The sequence below is a fragment of the Electrophorus electricus genome, chromosome 14, assembly GCF_041902795.1.
Source record: "Electrophorus electricus isolate QZ-2024a chromosome 14, ASM4190279v1, whole genome shotgun sequence".
In the NCBI taxonomy this organism is placed as follows: domain Eukaryota; kingdom Metazoa; phylum Chordata; class Actinopteri; order Gymnotiformes; family Gymnotidae; genus Electrophorus; species Electrophorus electricus.
This window is the reverse complement of record NC_137510.1, coordinates 322,501-340,956: the sequence shown is the minus strand read 5'-3', so window position 1 is coordinate 340,956 and position 18,456 is coordinate 322,501. Positions and strand designations below refer to the sequence as shown.

Here is an 18,456-nt window from a genome sequence, read left to right as displayed (position 1 = left end):
TGAGCTGAGTGTTGTGGGTTTCGATCGCTATTAAAATGCAAACTACAAAGCCTTCTGGTCAGAATACACACAAAGATGACTGAGGCCTTTTAATTTGAATGTTTTATTTAAATATGAATTTGCTGGTAAGACATTTAAAATGTAAGTAAATGTATCAGTGTTGAAGTCTATTTAGTGACCTGTTTAAAATCTTCAATGGTTTTAATCACTAAACTGAGTGACACATTTCCATGAGGGCCTAGTGTATGCTGGCCTGATTAATAACAGATCTGAGAGGATGTGTGTGTGCTTCTGTGCACGCGTGGTGGGTGGATGTGTGTGTGCTTCTGTGCAGGCGTGGTGGGTAGATGTGTGTGTGCTTCTGTGCAGGCATGGTGGGATCCAGGCTGTGTTGACATGGTCACATTGGTGCCCACCCCATGCTGGTAAATAACTGAATGTTGTTTATAAAGGTTTATTTGGTTGTGTTGTGATAATACTGGGAGAGACGTCCTTCTCTGCATGGCGGATTGTTCCAGAATTCCTTGGATTCTTTGGATTACTTGGAGGAGTGTTTATTGAATAGGTAAATCTTTATTTTACTAGACTGAGTTATAATGTGCCTCACAGTACATTAAAATACATGCCTGATGATTTAACACCCAACATATTTGTGTTTTTATTACCATGTTAGATATGCTTTATACAAGTTTAGTATTAGTTAGGTCTGTAAGCCCCTGTGCTGTCACTAGTAACGTGTAAAGCTTGTGGTTTGTGTTGGTCTTTTTCAGACCGATAGCCCAAGCAGATAAACGTCCTGTGTGCAGTCTTGCCTGACCTGGTGGGGTTCCGTCCTGCCGAGAGATCTGCTCTGAGCTGAGACAGCCTTTCTGTGTGTGTGGCCTGGAGGCACTCCTAAAACAGCCTGCCTCCAATTCTGACATAAAGCAAAACCCAGCAGTGTTTTGAAAAAAAAAGAGAATGATAATTTCTTCATTGGCATTTATGACAATAATAAAGACAGAAGACTCTATTTTCCCACAAGCTAGTGCTTGAAAAGTTACATGACACCATTAAAAACTCACTGAATGTGCACCTTGAGGGTCTGACCACTGTAGCAGTGACCTAAGCACACATCAAATAGCCGCATGGCTCTGACTACAACACTGAAATCCAGCTAGTCACGTCCCCACTCTGCCTGATGTGCTCAAGCAGTTCTCAGCTTGTTTTGACACTGAGCAGGGGAGGGGGTACCCCACCCATCAACCCAGCAGTTGGAGGTCTGATTCTGGTTCCACAGCACCAGCAGGTGAAGACCACCCTGAGGAAGCTCAATGCTAGCAAAGTGTCAGGCCCGATGGAGTTCCTGACTGGGTACTGAACCCCTGAACCCGTGTCCTAAATCCTCCACCATCACCCCAGTGCCATCCCGCCTGATCTGCACGTGCTGCAGGTCACACAGGCCAGTCCCTCCACAGAGGCTGACCACACAGACATGTGAGGATGCTGTCTGTGCTCTGCAGAACCTGGGCCTTGGCTCTTCTGTGTGCTTGTGACTCATGGAGGTCCTCACAGGCAGAGCAGTATCTCTTCCATCTTCATTCTAAACACAGGAACCACTGGATGCTCCACACCTGAACATGCAACCACTCCCTGTAAACATGTAAATTGATCCACGCATATTTAAGCTGCAAGCTTTATTTTTCTACTTTTACAATTGCACGACTGTCTTTGTAGTGTTGCTGCGTTTGTCACTAAACACGACCCTGTGTTTCTGGGATTTCCCCTGCAGGGGGCGATAAACAGGAGGGGACACAGTTACTTTACACCCAGATCTGTGTTTATTATTGCACTGGTGTGTGTGTATGTATGTGTGTGTGTATGTGTATGTGTGAGTGCGTGTATGTGTGAGTGTGTGTGTGTGAGTGTGTGTGTGGAGGCGTGTGTGTGTGAGAGTGTGTGTGTGTGTGTGTGCATGTGTGTGTGAGAGTGTGTGTGCGCGTGTGTGTGTGTGTGTGTGGATTCATGGGTCATGGGTCAGACACCAGCAAGCTATCATGAACAGTTTTAATTCTCCTTTTAAAAGACATACATTGGTATTAAATCTTTTAATGTATTTGTTCTCTTTAAATTCACTTTTAATATGTATTTAATTTATTTTCTGTTTAAATTCACTGCGTTTAGTTTTTATGTAAACAGTTTTATTTAACTTCTCTTTTTCTCATAACCCTTCCTGAGCAGTTTGGTGTCAGGCTGGAATAAGCTTTGTGTTTCTCTACGCATAGGAACACGCCGTGAACTTGCTGTACGTTATGAAGATGGTATAACAAATAAACCATTTATTTTAAATGTATGCTTAATTTTTTTGTTTGTTTGTTTGTCATGCTTTAGAGATGTATTTGTATGTGAACTGGTATGTTGCATGCCTGCATCTTTAAACCCGAGCTAGGAGTTGGCTCACAACGGCGTGTGTGTGTGTGCGCGCACTTCCTCTTAGCCCACAGCCTGCCGCTGGTACATGCCAGCAAGACGCAGCACAGCCTGCTGGGACAGAAGAGCGAAAGCGCTCTGTTTACCAGAAGAGCTGCAGCTATCACTCCACTAACACACGTGAGTCACGTGAATCAGAGCAAGAGGCTCAGTAATAATAAAACAAACACACACACACATACACACACACACTCTCACACACACACACTCTCACACACACACACACTCTCACACACACACGCCTCCACACACACTCGCACACACACACACACACACACACACACACACACAAGTACATGCATTACTCACAGTGAAACTCTGCAGGACAAAGCGAGTAGCGAACTTTTCTTCCTGTCTGCTTCTAAGAAGCTGAAGCTAAAGTTGTTTATTTGTCAGGAGGAATAAACAATACTTGCTCAACCCAAGAATGATGACTCATGGCATTGTTGAATATCTCTAAACGCTAGTCAGTGCCAGAAGGACAGCTTCCTGTTTTCAGTCTTTGCAGCTCTCAGGCTCCTCCCCCTGAACTCTGCTGTATTATAGGCTCCTCCCCCTGAACTCTGCTGCTGTATTATAGGCTCCTCCCTCCTTTCATGCTGCTGTATTATAGGCTCCTCCCCCTACCCTCTGCTGGTGCTTCTGGTGTTACTCAGGCTCATCCTTGGTATGTAAAAAAGCTAAAAGAAATCACAGATGTCCACACTATAGAGGCCCAAGTGTGTGTGGCAACAGTAAAGCAACTGAAAGTGGCCTCATACATGTGTGGGTCCATAAATTTGTGTGTGTGGGAAACAGGAGTTGTGTTAGCAAAGTGCTTCTGATTTATCTTCTGATAAATATTAGAAAAGTAGATGTTTAAATAATGACATTCATATTCACTGTTGACCTCTGTCCAAAACATCCTGTTTCTTTGGAAACTTTGTGTACTTCACTGCAATTTTGACTCTATCGTAAAACTGCAAGGTCCTTCATTAACATGCATACGAGTGCGTTAGCATGTGTGTAACAGAAGTGCAACTCGCATCCAAGACTTGTTTAAAGTAAAAGAAATTCTAGATTGTGTTAGTACTTGAATAGGTGTGATTTAAACCCATGATTAAACTTCTGTGTAGTTTAATTAATCATTTACTTATTAAATATCTTTTTGGTTGGGATGTTAATTTGCAGAACATGGTTAATAAGGTTGATCTTTATGAAATGTGCAATAAGATCTTTACTGCCCTGACGTGGCCAAAGCGATCACTACAACTTATATTCATAGTTTCAATTTTATAAACATGAAAATACCCAGTCATTCTGTTTTTAGTGCCTTTTTAGGGTTTTTTAGATTTTTTTTATTTTTGTTGTATTTATTTATGCTGGAACATCTGATATTAAGAAGAAAAACACTTCTGTTTATAACATATTTTACAAATAAAGAAATGATGAGTTAGTTTAAAATATAAAGGTAATGAAAATATAGAAGTAAACAATCACACATACACAACTAATCACAGGGACTAAACTGTGCTAAACACACAGAAACTATCACACACAGTTAAACACACAGAGACACAATTTTTGGTGATATTAGAGCGCCAGTGATCTGAAGAGTTGCGTTTAAACAGGGCTGGACCATCAGCGCCGAGCCCTGCGGTTCAGAACGTGTAGATCTGATCTCAGGCTGGTTGGTAGTAAATCTATTCCACTTCAAATTGGGATTGAATTGATAATTATAATCCAGTACTGCTTATAATAGGGCTTTTATATTTATATTTGTAACTGGCACTTGCTTGAGTGTGAATTCAGTCAGCAGCTTTTAGTCAGTAAGTCACCAACACCCACATCACACAGGAAATAATTACAAATCTACACACACCGACCAAAAGGGTACACAGTCCTTGAACATCATTCAGGGTCAATGAGAAAAATGGGTGTTGTTTTCCTTACACTTAAGTTACATTTAATGTCAAATGTATGTAAGATGAGCCTACTGTTAAGTTTAAGATTGTCTCACACACACACACACACACACACACACACACACACACACACACACACACACACACACACACACACACACACACACAAAACACACACACACTCACTCCCTTCTCACTATCACTATCTCATACACACTCACTATCTCTCTCTCTCTCTCTCTCTCTCTCTCACACACACACACACACACACACACACACACATATATATATATATATAGACACAGACACACACACACACACACACACACACACACACACACACACACACATATATATATATATAGACACAGACACACTCACTCTCCCTCTCTCTCACACACTCACGCAGAAACACACAATCACACACTATATGTGCATATGCAGCCATGGTCTCCTTCTGTCTCCTCTGTCTGTCCATGACCCACTTTTGAGAGAGAGAGAGAGAGAGAGAGAGAGAGAGAGAGTGAGAGAGAGTGTGAATGTACATGTGTAAAGGGTTAACTCTGAGCAGTAGAGAGCACAGTCCTTACAAGTGGAGCAGAAGAGGGATATTTATACACACGCACACACACACATGCACTGCGTATTAAAAATGATTTCTTGTAAATATTTCTTTATAGACGCTTACATACTGAAATATGGCTTTTTCAGATGGGTAACTTGCTTGAGTCCTTCATGTTATAAAAACAAGAAAAAAAATCATCTTACATCTGTGTGTGTGTGTGTGTGTGTGTGTGTGTGTGTGTACACATTTATTGGATAACAAGAGACTGAGCTTTTGGGGTGTGTGTGTATGAAAGAGGGAGGGGGGGAGAGTGTGTGTGAGTGTGTGAGTGTGTGTGTGAGAGAGAGAGAGAGAGAGAGAGAGCGAGAGAGAGGGAGGGGGGAGAGTGTGTGTGAGTGTGTGTGTGTGTGTGTGTGAGTGTGTGTGTGTGTGTGAGAGAGAGAGAGAGAGAGCGAGAGAGAGTGAAAGATAGTGAGGGACAAATCCAGGGACTGTTTCAGTACTCTGTGGATGTAGTTTAGGTCTGATGGTGGATTTCTTCTGTTTTCCTGTTGCTCAGTGCTGGACTGGCTGCTGGACTGGTGCGTGTTACCTGTGTACACGCCTGGCGGTGAAGACAGGCGGCAGGCCACAACCTAGATGAGCAACGTCCAGCCAAATCCGCAGGTACTTTCTGCCCTATAGCGGACCTGTGTTGGGTTAGTTTGGGTATGAGTTGGTGGTATCTGAGAGAGAAGGAGTGTGACAGTGAGAATGAGAATGAGAGTGTAAGTCAGAGGTCAGACTCACTCTCGGGAGCTGTGACACTTCTGAAGGAAAGAGGACAGTTTCTCAAAAAAAACTACTGGTCTGTGTGCATGCTTGTGCATTCATATGGCAAATTAACATGAATCTATATTTTAAGCAAAGTAGTATTATAATCTTGTGTGTGTGTGTGTGCCTGGAGAGGGTATTTACCCTGTGTGAGTGCGGACTCTGGAGAATGTAGACTGGAGACTGGTCACAATACGCAGAGAACAGGAATTGCTGGTGGTGTTTAATTAGACTGAACTTTCAGTTTCATATCAGTTTCATATATTTTGTATTCAATGAATGAATCAAGTCAAAACTGTTTGTAGTTAATCAATTAACCAAATTACAAGAAAAAGGGCAAAGGTTGAAGTTCACCAGTAGTTCCTATAATGCACAAATAAGACTCCGCCCACTTGTGTTGGTGTCTGCTGACCAATTGCGTATGATGTAGGTGTGTATAGTAGCTGTAGCCTTGTTTGGGAAGCACTGTTCTCTGAACTGTGGCATCAACCTGGCTGTCCATTACGACACAGGCTGTAGGTATCTGATCATGTTTAATGTTGATTGATGTAAAGCTTTGTCCAGATTGATAGTGTAGGCATGTAAATGTTTGAAATGATGTTACAATCTGTGATTCCCGAGTTACTGAAATCTTAAAATCTGTTCTACTGAACTGTTTAAAGGTTTTGTTGTTGTGGATACACAACAATTTATTGTTGTTGAGTGTGTGTGCGCTTGTGTGTGAACGTGTGTGTGCATGCATGTCTGTGTGTATGTTTGCAGTCATTTCCTATATGTGACCCTGCTCTGTTCATTCATAATTGACCTTGGTCACCTGCCCTGAGTCAGTAATGTTCATGTGTCAGAAAGTCAGAGGTTAGGGTTAGGGTTTCACACAGTCACACTTCTTAGGGTGTCTCCTGTTTTGGTGTGCGATTGTTCTCTTTTCTGCTTGTTGTAGGTCTACAAATGTAGAACAAAACTTTCTGACGCAGTTATTTAATGGTTTAAAAGAACTACAACACCCATTATGCACTGTAATGGGAGGGTGTGTTGGTCCTGTACTGGGATCATGTTATAGGTTAGTGTCATTTTTCTGGATGTTTGGGTTTCAAATACCTTAAAACAGCTAATTTGCTCCAGAGCTAGAATGATGTCATTAGCCCAGAAGGCTTAATGTTTAGGCCAGCCGATCTGTCCATGGCTGTCTGATCTGTCTGTGGCTGTCTGATCTGTCCATGGCTGTCTGATCTTTCTGTGGCTGTCTGATCTGTCCGTGGCTGTCTGATCTGTCCATGGCTGTCTGATCTGTCTGTGGCCAATCCAGTCATACAGATCAGATATTTTAAGAGTGAGAAATAAAGCAAATAGAGAAATATAAAAATATAGCAAATAGTGCAAATTGAGAAATAGAGGAAACTGTATTCGTGCTCTTCCGGCATCATTAACTCTTCTCAGTGAGGGTTCTCCTTCCTGGAGACTGGATGTCGGACTGGAATACATGTAAAGCCACTATGATGGCCCAGTGAAGTTGTGTTTGTATTATGAGTGATTATAAATGATGGAAGATAACTACTTTAATAAAATAATGAACTTAGAATCTAATGTTACTATTCTAAACAGTGAATTTATCCTTTAAATGTTGAATGTCACCCCGGCACACTCATGTCTCTAACACGTGACGTATCTCACGTGACGTATCTCACGTGACGTATCTCACCTGATGTATCTCACAGTAAAGTGAAATCAGGGCAGATGTTTGCATATATTGTCATTTAATCCAGTATTTATTAAGATAACTGCATAATGTCTACTTTCTTTTTATTTGTGACCCTTAGAAAACAAGGAAAAAAGCATTAATAACCTAATTAATAACAGGACAGTGGTTTTAATAATAATCTGTTGTCTATTTGTGTTAAGTACCTACAGTAGTTCCCTGATTGATGGAGCATATTATAAATGAATGCACATACGCAGGGTGTGTTGTTACAGGTTACAGGGTAACCTGTAAGTCTGTAAGTAATTGGTCAGCAACACAGTTTGTGTTGTTTTGGCTCAATAATCCAGCACAATTGATTTGAAATGAAACCGTGACTCTGTGGTTAAATTGGACAATAGAAGCTTTAATTGGAGGATATTACATTTATTTCAGGTGATCTGGACAGGAACACAAACCTTTTATCCACACTGCATTTGTCCCACTGCTCTTTAAACGGTGTGTAAATGTAAGCTGGAAGAGGAGGTGTGGAGGTACCTGACGCTGCATGTTCACATGATTACAATGAGCCCTTGTGAGTATATCAGGCTCTCGGGGGGGGGGGGGGGGGGGGGGGGGGGGGGGGGATTAAGTGTTTTTTTCTTAGTCAGCTGTGAATGCTTGAAGGAACAAGGATCCTGAATATCTTACTGGAGGGTGCTAAGGATGTACCATGGTGTTTGCTTAGTGTAGTGCAGTGCTAGCATAGTGCAGTGTTAGGCTGTAGTGCAGTGTTAATGTAATGCAGTGTTAGGCTGTAGTGCAATGCTACCGTAATTTGCTGCAGTGCTAGACTGTAGTGCACTGTTAGTGTAGTGCAGTGTTAGGCTGTAATGAAGTGTTAGTGTAAGTCTAGTGCAGTGTTGGGCTGTAGTGCAATGTTAGTGTATTGCAGTGTTAGACTGTAGTGCACTGTTAGTGTAGTGCAGTGTTAGGCTGTAGTGCAATACTAGTGTAATTGTAATGCGGTGTTGGGCTGTGATATAGTGTTAGTGAACTGTAGTGCAGTGTTACTGTAAGTGTAGTGCAGTGTTGGTGTAAATGTAGTGTGGTGTTTGGGCTGTAGTGTAGTGTTACTGTACTGCACTGCAGTGTTGGGCTGTAGTGTACTGTTAGTGTAGTGCAGTGTTAGTGTAAGTGTACTGCAGTGTTGGGCTGTAGTACAGAGTTAGTGCAAGTGTACTGCAGTGTTAGTGTAAGTGCAGTGCAGTGTTGGGCTGTAGTACAGAGTTAGTGCAAGTGTACTGCAGTGTTAGTGTAAGTGCAGTGCAGTGTTGGGCTGTAGTGCATTTTAGTGTAAGTGTAGTGCAGTGTTAGTGTAATGTGGTGTTGGGCTGAAGTGCAGCGTTAGTGTTAATGTACTGCATTTTTTTGTTGTAGTGTAATGTTAGTGTAGTGCAGTGTTAGGCTGTAGTGTAGTGTTAGTGTAAGTGTAGTGCAGTGTTAGGCTGTAGTGCAGTGTTGGGCTGTACTGCAGTGTTAGTGCAAGTGTACTGCAGTGTTGGGCTGTAGCATAGTGTTAGTGTAGTGCAGTGATAGTGTAAGTGTAGTGTGTTGGGCTGTGGTGCAGTGTTGGTGTAAGTGTAGTGCAGTGTTATTGTTATTGTACTACAGTGTTGGGCTGTAGTGTAGTGTTAGTGTACTGCAGTGTTAGTGTAAATGTAGTGCAGTGTTGGATGGAAGTGCAGTGTTATTGTACTGCAGTGTTAGTGTAAGTGTAGTGTGGTGTTTGGCTGTAGTGCTGAAGTTGATTGTGATGATAGGAGATGAATCATTAACAGACACAAACGCTTATTAAGTGCGACAAACAGAATGTTTTCAGCTTCAGAGACACTGAAGCTGTCTTAACACAGCTGAAATGGTCATCGCAGGTGGCCTCAACAAACCAGATGCTTCTGATTCCAAAAAACATCACTCACATGCTACTTCAAAGTTAGACTCCTGACAGTCACTAGGTCCTTTCAAATTGACAAGTTTTCAAACTGTTAGAATGTTGGCAGGACATCTTGGGCTCTGTCACTTTCTTGCTGAACAGTTTTTAGTGGCTTAGAAATGCATGGAACAGAGAATTACGCTGTTGATTCTGTGAGCTCCCTTTTCTTCTGCTTCTTCTGCATTAGTGCTGAATGCCACTCTCCTCCAGAGTGTTTTGTTCTCAGTAAATTGATGTAGACAACCATGTGGAAGCCCAACTAAACAGTAAAGAAAACAAGAGTGTTTTATTACAGTACCACAATATGCAACCCTTAATTGGTCTTAATTGGTTACAGTACGCAACCCTTAATTGGTCTGTACCATTTTTCTGCTCCTCTCCTCATGGAGGCAGGCACTACTACCTCTGAGATAGAGAGGCCAGGGCACATGGAGTTATGTGTCTTCCTATATTGTTATTTAGAGTTTCAGTAACAAGTGCCTCTGTGACTTTGGCTTTGGAATGGAGTGGCTGGCACAGAGAAAGAGAGAGAGAGAGAGAGAGAGAGAGAGACAGAGAGTGAGAGACACACAGAGAGAGAGACAGAGACAGAGACAGAGAGAGAGAGTATGAAGGGGCAGGACTTGGATGTTCCACTTTTTTTACAGGGCACAAAATTGGGCCAAACTGTTCCTTGGAAGTTCTCCAATTAAATTTTCTGGGGACCCATTCACTGAAAAGATCTAAATCCATACTCTGTCCTACATAGACAGAAAGAGAGAGAGAGAGAGAGATGATGCCTAATGGTGATGAAAGCAGAAAACGGCGATGCATGGTATGTGTTTGAAACCATTCTAGAGATATAGAACAGCCAGAGAGAGAGAGAGAGAGAGAGAGAGAGAGAGAGAGAGAGAGAGAGAGAGAGAGAGAGAGAGAGAGAGAGAGAGAGAGAGAGAGAGAGGCTCTTGTGTGACTGTTGCTTTTGTAGTCCCACTGAATGGACACAAACATAAATATAGGAAAGGCCTTGAGAACACACACATCCAAGAAATACAGACAAGGTTTTATTCACAAGACAAAAGACTAAAAACAAGTGGAGGAACAGATTAAACAAATCTTTGTTACCCCAAACCCTCCTCTGCCTCCATATTCAGATGTTAATAATAAGCGAAAAGAGTATTTTTGAAGTGTTACATGATGTCCCATATCCCACAAGTCCTAGTTCTGGATTCTGAAATGAACCATGCTCTACTCAGAAAGGCCATGTGTGTTATAAAATTAGGAGCCTAGACAAGTTTAAAAATGTTAGTGGGCACAATATATTTCAACAAATATACAGAGAAGTCATAAATTGTATATATTGTATCTATTGTAGTAATATGAGATATGTAATATATTGTAGTGAGTTAAGGCCATTAAATTGTATAACAAGTTAAAATAAGTGGCAATTTCTCTCTGGTCATCTTATTTAGGTGTTTTCAAACTTGAAAAAAATGAAAAATGATATCTTGTCTACAATATTGCTCAGTTTTTTTTCCCACACTGAATACAATTATAACTAAAACGTAATATTACCATTGGCCCCCCAAAAAACCCTTATAAATTAATAGCACAAAACCAGTTCCCCCATGTGAAAGGCAAACAGTAGAGCAAAGGTTACACAGTGGTGTTACACATTACAAAGTGGTGTTACACAGTGCTGTTATGTTACACAGTGGAGTTACGTTATACAGTGGTGTTACATAGTGGTGTTATATTACACAGTGGTATTACACAGTGGTGTTATATGTTACACAGGGGAGTTATATGTTAAACAGTGGTGTTATGTTACACAGTGGTGTTACACAGTGGTGTTATATGTTACATGGTGGAGTTATATGTTACACAGTGGAGTTACACAATGGTGTTATACACTGCCTGGCCAAAAAAAGGTCACACACTCTAATATTTAATTGGGCTGCCTTTAGCCACGCATTCGCTGTGGCATCGTTTCCACAAGCTTCTGCAGTGTCACAACGTTTATTTCTGTCCAGAGTTGCATTAATTTTTCCCCAAGATCTTGTATTGATGATGGGATACTGTTGTTTTTCTATGATTTGATTTCACCACACGTTTAAATGATCGCCGATCACGATCATTCAAGATTTTGTTCCGACCACATTCCATCCTCGAAGATGATGTTTCTCCACTGTCCTTCCACTTTTTAATAATGCGTTGGACAGTTCTTAACCTGATTTTAGTAGTTTCAGCAATCTTCTTAGATGTTTTCTCTGCTTGATGCATGCCAATAATTTGACCCTTCTGAAACAGATTAACATCTTTTCTATGACCACAGGATGTGTCTTTCAACATGGTTGTTTCAACAAATGAGAAGGTACTCACTGCATCAGTTAGGGTTGAATAACTTGTTGCCAGCTGAAACATCCCATGCAGTAATTATCCAATGGGAGGCTCTTACCTATTTGCGTAGTTAAATCCAGGTGGTGACCTTTTTTTGGTCAGGCAGTGTGTGTTACACAGTGGTGTTACACATTGGTGTTATATGTTACACAGTGTTGTTACACAGTGGTGTTATATGTTACACATTGGTGTTATATGTTACACAGTGGTGTTACACAGTGGTGTTATATGTTACATAGTGGTGTTACACAGTGGTGTTATATGTTACACATTGGTGTTATATGTTACACAGTGGTGTTATATGTTAAGGTTTTTTCCCTTTTTTATGGCCCTTCCTTATTTTTACCACTATAATGGGTGTTTAATGGGGCTTTTTTAACCCTGGGGACTAACCCAATCCCGAGTCCCCCTAGTACTATTGCTGTCTAGATTTCAGTTAGGTTATATCTCTGTATTTTAATTCTCATGCACAATACTACTCTGTAACACAAAAAAACAAAACAAAACATGAGGTAATATCGGCGAAGGATTGGAATGACAAATGAGACAGATGAAGTCAGTAGGGCAAATAACACATGTATTACAAGGTGTCTGAATAAACATACAAGCATACAGCAGATAGCCACGTCAGAAAGGACCAAGGCCAACAAAACAAACAAAACACACTAGAAAAGAACAAGACAGATATCTATACTCCACCACAAAAAACACACAGCCTACACTCACTGGCCAAAACAGACACAAAACCCTCTTCCAAAACAAGCTGGCAGCCCCTGCTTACAACACCATGATCCACTACTATACTTGTATGTATCTGTACTTATATTCACCCCTATAAAGAATTTTACAACAGACTATACACAGCAGCCAAATGTTTAGAGGGAGGACATTTAACTGGAGAGTTGGGGACTGAATACCAAGGTCATATACCGAGTTCCAAGCCAATCAGACACCAGAACACAGCGACTCCACCACACAAGTTTCTCCCAATCAGACACCAGAGCACAGCGACTCCAACACACAAGTCTCTCCCAATCAGACACCAGAGCACAGCGACTCCAACACACAAGTCTCTCCCAATCAGACACCAGAGCACAGCGACTCCAACACACAAGTCTCTCCCAATCAGACACCAGAGCACAGCGACTCCACCACACAAGTCTCTCCCAATCAGACACCAGAGCACAGCGACTCCAACACACAAGTCTCTCCCAATCAGACACCAGAGCACAGCGACTCCACCACACAAGTCTCTCCCAGACACCAGAGCACAGCGACTCCAACACACAAGTCTCTCCCAATCAGACACCAGAGCACAGCGACTCCAACACACAAGTCTCTCCCAATCAGACACCAGAGCACAGCGACTCCAACACACAAGTCTCTCCCAATCAGACACCAGAGCACAGCGACTCCAACACACAAGTCTCTCCCAGACACCAGAGCACAGCGACTCCAACACACAAGTCTCTCCCAATCAGACACCAGAGCACAGCGACTCCACCACACAAGTCTCTCCCAGACACCAGAGCACAGCGACTCCACCACACAAGTCTCTCCCAATCAGACACCAGAGCACAGCGACTCCAACACACAAGTTTCTCCCAATTTTGCTTCATTTGAATTAAATTAACTCTTTGTCAAGCCTGTAATACGTTTAAGGAGAGATTGATTTTTTTAATAGAGTGTACGTTTCTTTAGTGTGTTGTTCAGTGTAAGTGCTGCCATCACCCTTTATGTCCAGTCTGATTCCTCTACAAGCTCAGAGTTCAGCCCCAGTCAAGAGACCAGAGTCAGTAGACAGAGAAGTGAGTATGTATGTATGTGTGAGAAGGTCAGGAGAGTACATGGATAGTCCATGCCTGAAACAAACCTGAGCTTTATGTTAACGTAGTAGATAAGAGGATAACTCTTTTAATTTATGCCATTTAGCTGACACTTTTATCCAAAGCAACTTACAATTATGACTGAGTACAACTTGAGTAATTGAGCGTTAAGGGTCTTGCTCAGGGGCCCAACAGGGACAACTTGGCAGTTACAAGTCAAGCACCTTAACCACAAACTACCACTGCCCACATAGTAAAGCACAGGATAATGTAGTACATAGTAGGTTAATGTAGACGATCTCAGGATCACGTAGTACAAAGCCATGAGAGACAGAATAGGTCTGACTTATTAAACATATTTTCTGCGTATCTTGATATCACATTAATAACTTGATTATTTTGACTTTTTGTCTGTATAATCAAGCAATCTCTTAACTTTACAAGTATTTTTAATGATTTGTCAGGATTTATTTTGTCATCTCAACAGCACGCTCTGTGTAATCCATAACAATGACAGACAGGTTCATCTACACGTTTGTAGAGGGTTAAAATTCAGCAGCCATGGACTTCAGTATTGTTGACTTGTTTTAAATTCGAGCACATTTTGAGTGATTATGAGTTTTTTGTTACCCAGTGTTTTTGCTGCTTCTATATACTGTTTTTATTATCTTGTCATTTTTAGGAGGTAAGAAAGATTTCTATGTTCTGGCCATTAAGAGCATACGCGTGCATGTCACTGAGCGCAAGCGACTACAGGATACACTCTCAGTCTCATAACGCAGTTATGTTTAGTGATGCACTATTATATCAGACAAAAATCATTGATCAGAAACTCCTAAAAATCAACAGTGATTGTTCCATGTCAATCAGAAGAGAAATCACAACATGCTATTGATGTTATTCAAGAAGTACAGTTCAGAGGAACGTGTCAAATAGCTAATCAGTGCAAGAGAGGACTTTCAGGTAATGTCATGTTGCTATGGTAATTTGGATGAATGTTGATGGTGATGTTTGTTTTAACCAACCGTTGGCCATTGCATCTTAACAGTCAAACCTTTAGTGATGATGTCTAGTTGAAGTGGATAAGACCTGTGAATAGAGGTGAATTGTCAACATTGTCAAAACCACATTCTTTCACTTGTGTAATATTGCCAAAGTGTGAAATACAATGTCCTTAAAGACACTGAGAAGCTTTTAGTACTTATAGATGCTCCTCTATCTGGACTAACGCTCCTCTAGACTGAACTAACACTACTCTATCTGGACTAACACTCCTCTGTCTAGACTAACACTACTCTATCTGGACTAACGCTCCTCTGTCTGGACTAACGCTCCTCTAGACTGGACTAACACTTCTTTAGAATGGACTAACACTACTCTATCTGGACTAATGCTCCTCTGTCTGGACTAATGCTCCTCTAGACTGGACTAACGCTCCTCTATCTGGACTAACACTACTCTAGACAGGACTAACACTCCTCTATCTGGATTAACACTCCTCTAGACTGGACTAATGCTCCTTTATGTGGACTAACACTCCTCTAGACTGAACTAATGCTCAGCTATGTGGACTAACACGCCTCTAGACTGGACTAACGCTCCTCTATCTGGTCTAATGCTCCTCTATCTGCACTAATGTTCCTCTGACTGCACTAATGCTCCTCTATCTGAACTAACACTCCTCTATCTAGACTAACACACCTCTATCTGGACTAACACTCCTTTAGACTAAACTAATGCTCCTCTAGAATGGACTAACTCTCCTCTATCTGCATTAATGCTCCTATAGAGTGGACTAACACTCCTTTATAAGGACTAACACTCATCTCTCTGCACTGACGCTCCTCTAGACTGGACTAATGCTCCTCTATCTGGACTAATGCTCCTCTATCTGGACTAACGATCGTCTTTGCTGCTCACATGTCCTCCCTCTCTTCTGGTGTTTCTCTTTTCTGTATCTCTGTTCTTCCCACACCAAATGGGACTCATAATCATCGAATCCAGACTGGAGAACTTCGTATCTGCCCAAACATCTGGATTATTACTTGGGCCTGTTTCCACAGTTTAACAGGATATGTCAGCAGTCCAGTTTTCCTGTCTTTTGTTTTTAAATGACTACCGTAATCCATCCTGTCATGCTAATGCTTGTCCTCGTCCTGTGCTTTTTCTGTTTTTGCTTTTTTGTCTTATCAATTATTTTTGCTCTTATTGTGCTGTCCTTGTCGCTGAGAGGAAGATGAGTTCAGCTTCCAGGTTTCTTCCTCGTGCTCTAGGGAGTTTTTCCTTGCCTTTGCCTTGTCTTCTCATTGGGGGCTTTGGACTCTGACATGTGTGAAGCTGATTTGTGACAACAGCTGTTGTAAAAAGTGTTATATAAAATTTTTGATTGAATGATTGAGAGAGACTTGTGAACAGACATGAACAGACCTGTGAAATGAGAGGAGTAGTCCTGTGAAAATACTTTCATTCACTCTTTCACTCTCAGTTTATCTCTCTCTCTTTTCTGCCCCTCTCTCCTGTCTTTCATTCCCTAAGCTGGTCTCCAGAGAGAATGAATAGGCCAGTGGTCTATTTCTCTTGTCTTCCCAATGCCATCTGTCAATATCTCTTACACAGACCCACCCAGAGCAGACCGGCCTTGTTCTCATCTGATCAGGTGTGGCTCGCATGACCACCCTCACTGTGGTGGTCGTTTGAATTTTGCAGTGTAATTGTGTGCTGGCATGTTGGTAAAGTGGGTGAATGGGATGGGTTGAGAATCAGGGGAGGAGCCATAGAGCTAAATACCACCAGCAGGACGTATGTTAAATACCGCCAGCAGGACGTATGCTAAATACCGCCAGCAGGACGTATGCTAAATACCGTTAGCAGGGTGTGTCGGGCACATACAGAATACAGACAAAGAGACGAAGAAATACGGACACACACAAACACAATATAGACAAACTATTAGGGGTGGTGCCAGGTCAAGGCCCCCTCCGGCCACCAGGGGGAGGCCTGGAGTCAGGCACACTACCAATCAGGCTTGATGCCCAACAGCTGTGCATGGTCTATATAAGCCCAGTGACCCAGTCACTCAGCGCTGGGTGTTTGCTAAGGTTCTAAGCAAAGCTCCTAGTTGGTAACTCTGGGTATTGAGGTCTGTGAGCCCTTGTGCTACGCCTCTCTTCTGCTCTGTGAGGGTGTCTGTGTTTTTATATGTCCCTTCTCTCTCTGTCTCTCTCTCTGCTTCCCTTAGCTATTAAAGTTCCTCTCTGTTTTCTGGTTTTGTTTGGGAAGTTTTAGTTTGGTGTTCCCCAGTGCATCAGGCTGCCATTCTTCCCGTAGTGTCCTTTGTTCTCCCTTTTTTCCACGCTCAGTGTGGTGTTTAGTTTTTCCTCTTGTTTTGTTTTGTCGTCCTCCATTCCTTGGAAGAGCGATATACGCACAGGCCATTTAATGGCCACCACCGTCTAGTGGGAGCTCGTTTGCCTCCCAGCAAAGTGGCCGGGGTTCAACTCCCCACCTTTGGTTTGTTACTTCTCTTGATTTACCTGTTCTAAGATCTAACTGTTTTGCACACGGCCTCACCACCACTAAAGTGTGGTAGCTCACCCAGTAGACTGTTTGTGTCATCGCCTAGCGGACCTGGTTCAAGCTCTGTTACACAAAGAAATATGAGAACATGTACCACAATACAGACACACAGGGTTGTGAGCAGATCTGCATCTGTCTTTAGAGAGTTCCTCTCACTGTTCTTCTCAGCCTGTCCCACTTAACGTTACATCTCTCCAGTTTAGGTCTTTAAGATTCTGCACAGTAGATGCATCATAGATCAGAGAGATTTGCAGGCAGTAGCGGTAGCAGGAGCATGCCTGTAAGCCAAATCACAGTGTGTGTGAACAGATCTTTCCATGACATTATACCACAGTGCAGTAATATGCCTGTTAGATCACGTACACGGAACGCTCTCCTCACACCCTGCTGATGGTCCTTTATCTGTGAGTCCATTAGACTGTGGGTACCGGGTACTGCCACACACCCTGCTGGTGGTTCTGGGAACTGGAATGATGGTCTCCAACTGTCAGATAGTCTCTGCCCTTCAGGTGCGGCAGGTCTGTGTCTGCTATTTCCGCATGTGTCTGCGTTGACTACAGTTACCATACGGCGTCATTATCACCTACATGTCATTTAATTACTCTAGTCTGCACTTCTTTCTTTGGAAAACACTTTGTAAAGTGATTCTTTTTACCACATTTATGATAGTTATTTCCACGGAGGCGAGCCAGTTTCTTACAACCACCTGACATTAATCCACCTTTAAGAATTTCTCTTGTTGAGATGTTACATAATTCCAGCCAATAGGTGAACGTTTAAATTTCAGTTAAGAACAAAATATTCCATCAGTGAAGCTGCAGCTCAACTATCAGTTGTAAAAGAAAACAAACAAATGAAAGCTATTAACATGAGCGACGGTGCTGTTTTCATCCCCAGAACCAGGAAGTCCTGGAGGTTCCCAAAAGATTTCATGATCAACAAATTCTAAATATCACCCAAATCAGCTTCGTCCATACTATGCTGAGCTTTTTGATGATGTGTTTTTAGGAGGGAAACCCCACATACCAAACGATGTGACTCATTACAGCCAAAGTCTAATATGGAGGCAATTATGCTGCAAAATTTTAGAACCTGTAGAATCTGATCTGAGAACATGTGGAATAAAATCTGTATTTGTATTTTTGATGAGTGAACTTGCAAAACAGGTACACTTGTGTCTTCCATACATTCAGCACTACTGTTTGAGGAGAGATGTCATTTTTACCATCAAAAGTACCAACAGTATTTATGAAAGT

General features: G+C 42.0%; 1 protein-coding gene across 14 annotated transcripts in view; it reads left to right on the top strand.

Moving 5' to 3' along the window:
- Positions 1-18,456, top strand: part of LOC113568011 (SH3 and multiple ankyrin repeat domains protein 1) — an 82,381-nt gene that overhangs the window by 10,019 nt on the left and 53,906 nt on the right. For 3 of the 14 annotated variants that reach the window (XM_081696034.1, XM_081696032.1, XM_081696043.1), the window contains exons 1-2: positions 2,462-2,589; positions 5,498-5,604. The gene's annotated coding sequence lies outside the window, so the exon portion shown is untranslated. Of the gene's footprint in view, positions 1-1,628; positions 2,590-5,347; positions 5,605-6,249; positions 6,267-18,456 lie in introns of those variants that run through there. The other 11 variants (XM_081696031.1, XM_081696035.1, XM_081696030.1 and 8 more) reach the window with 7 other exon arrangements.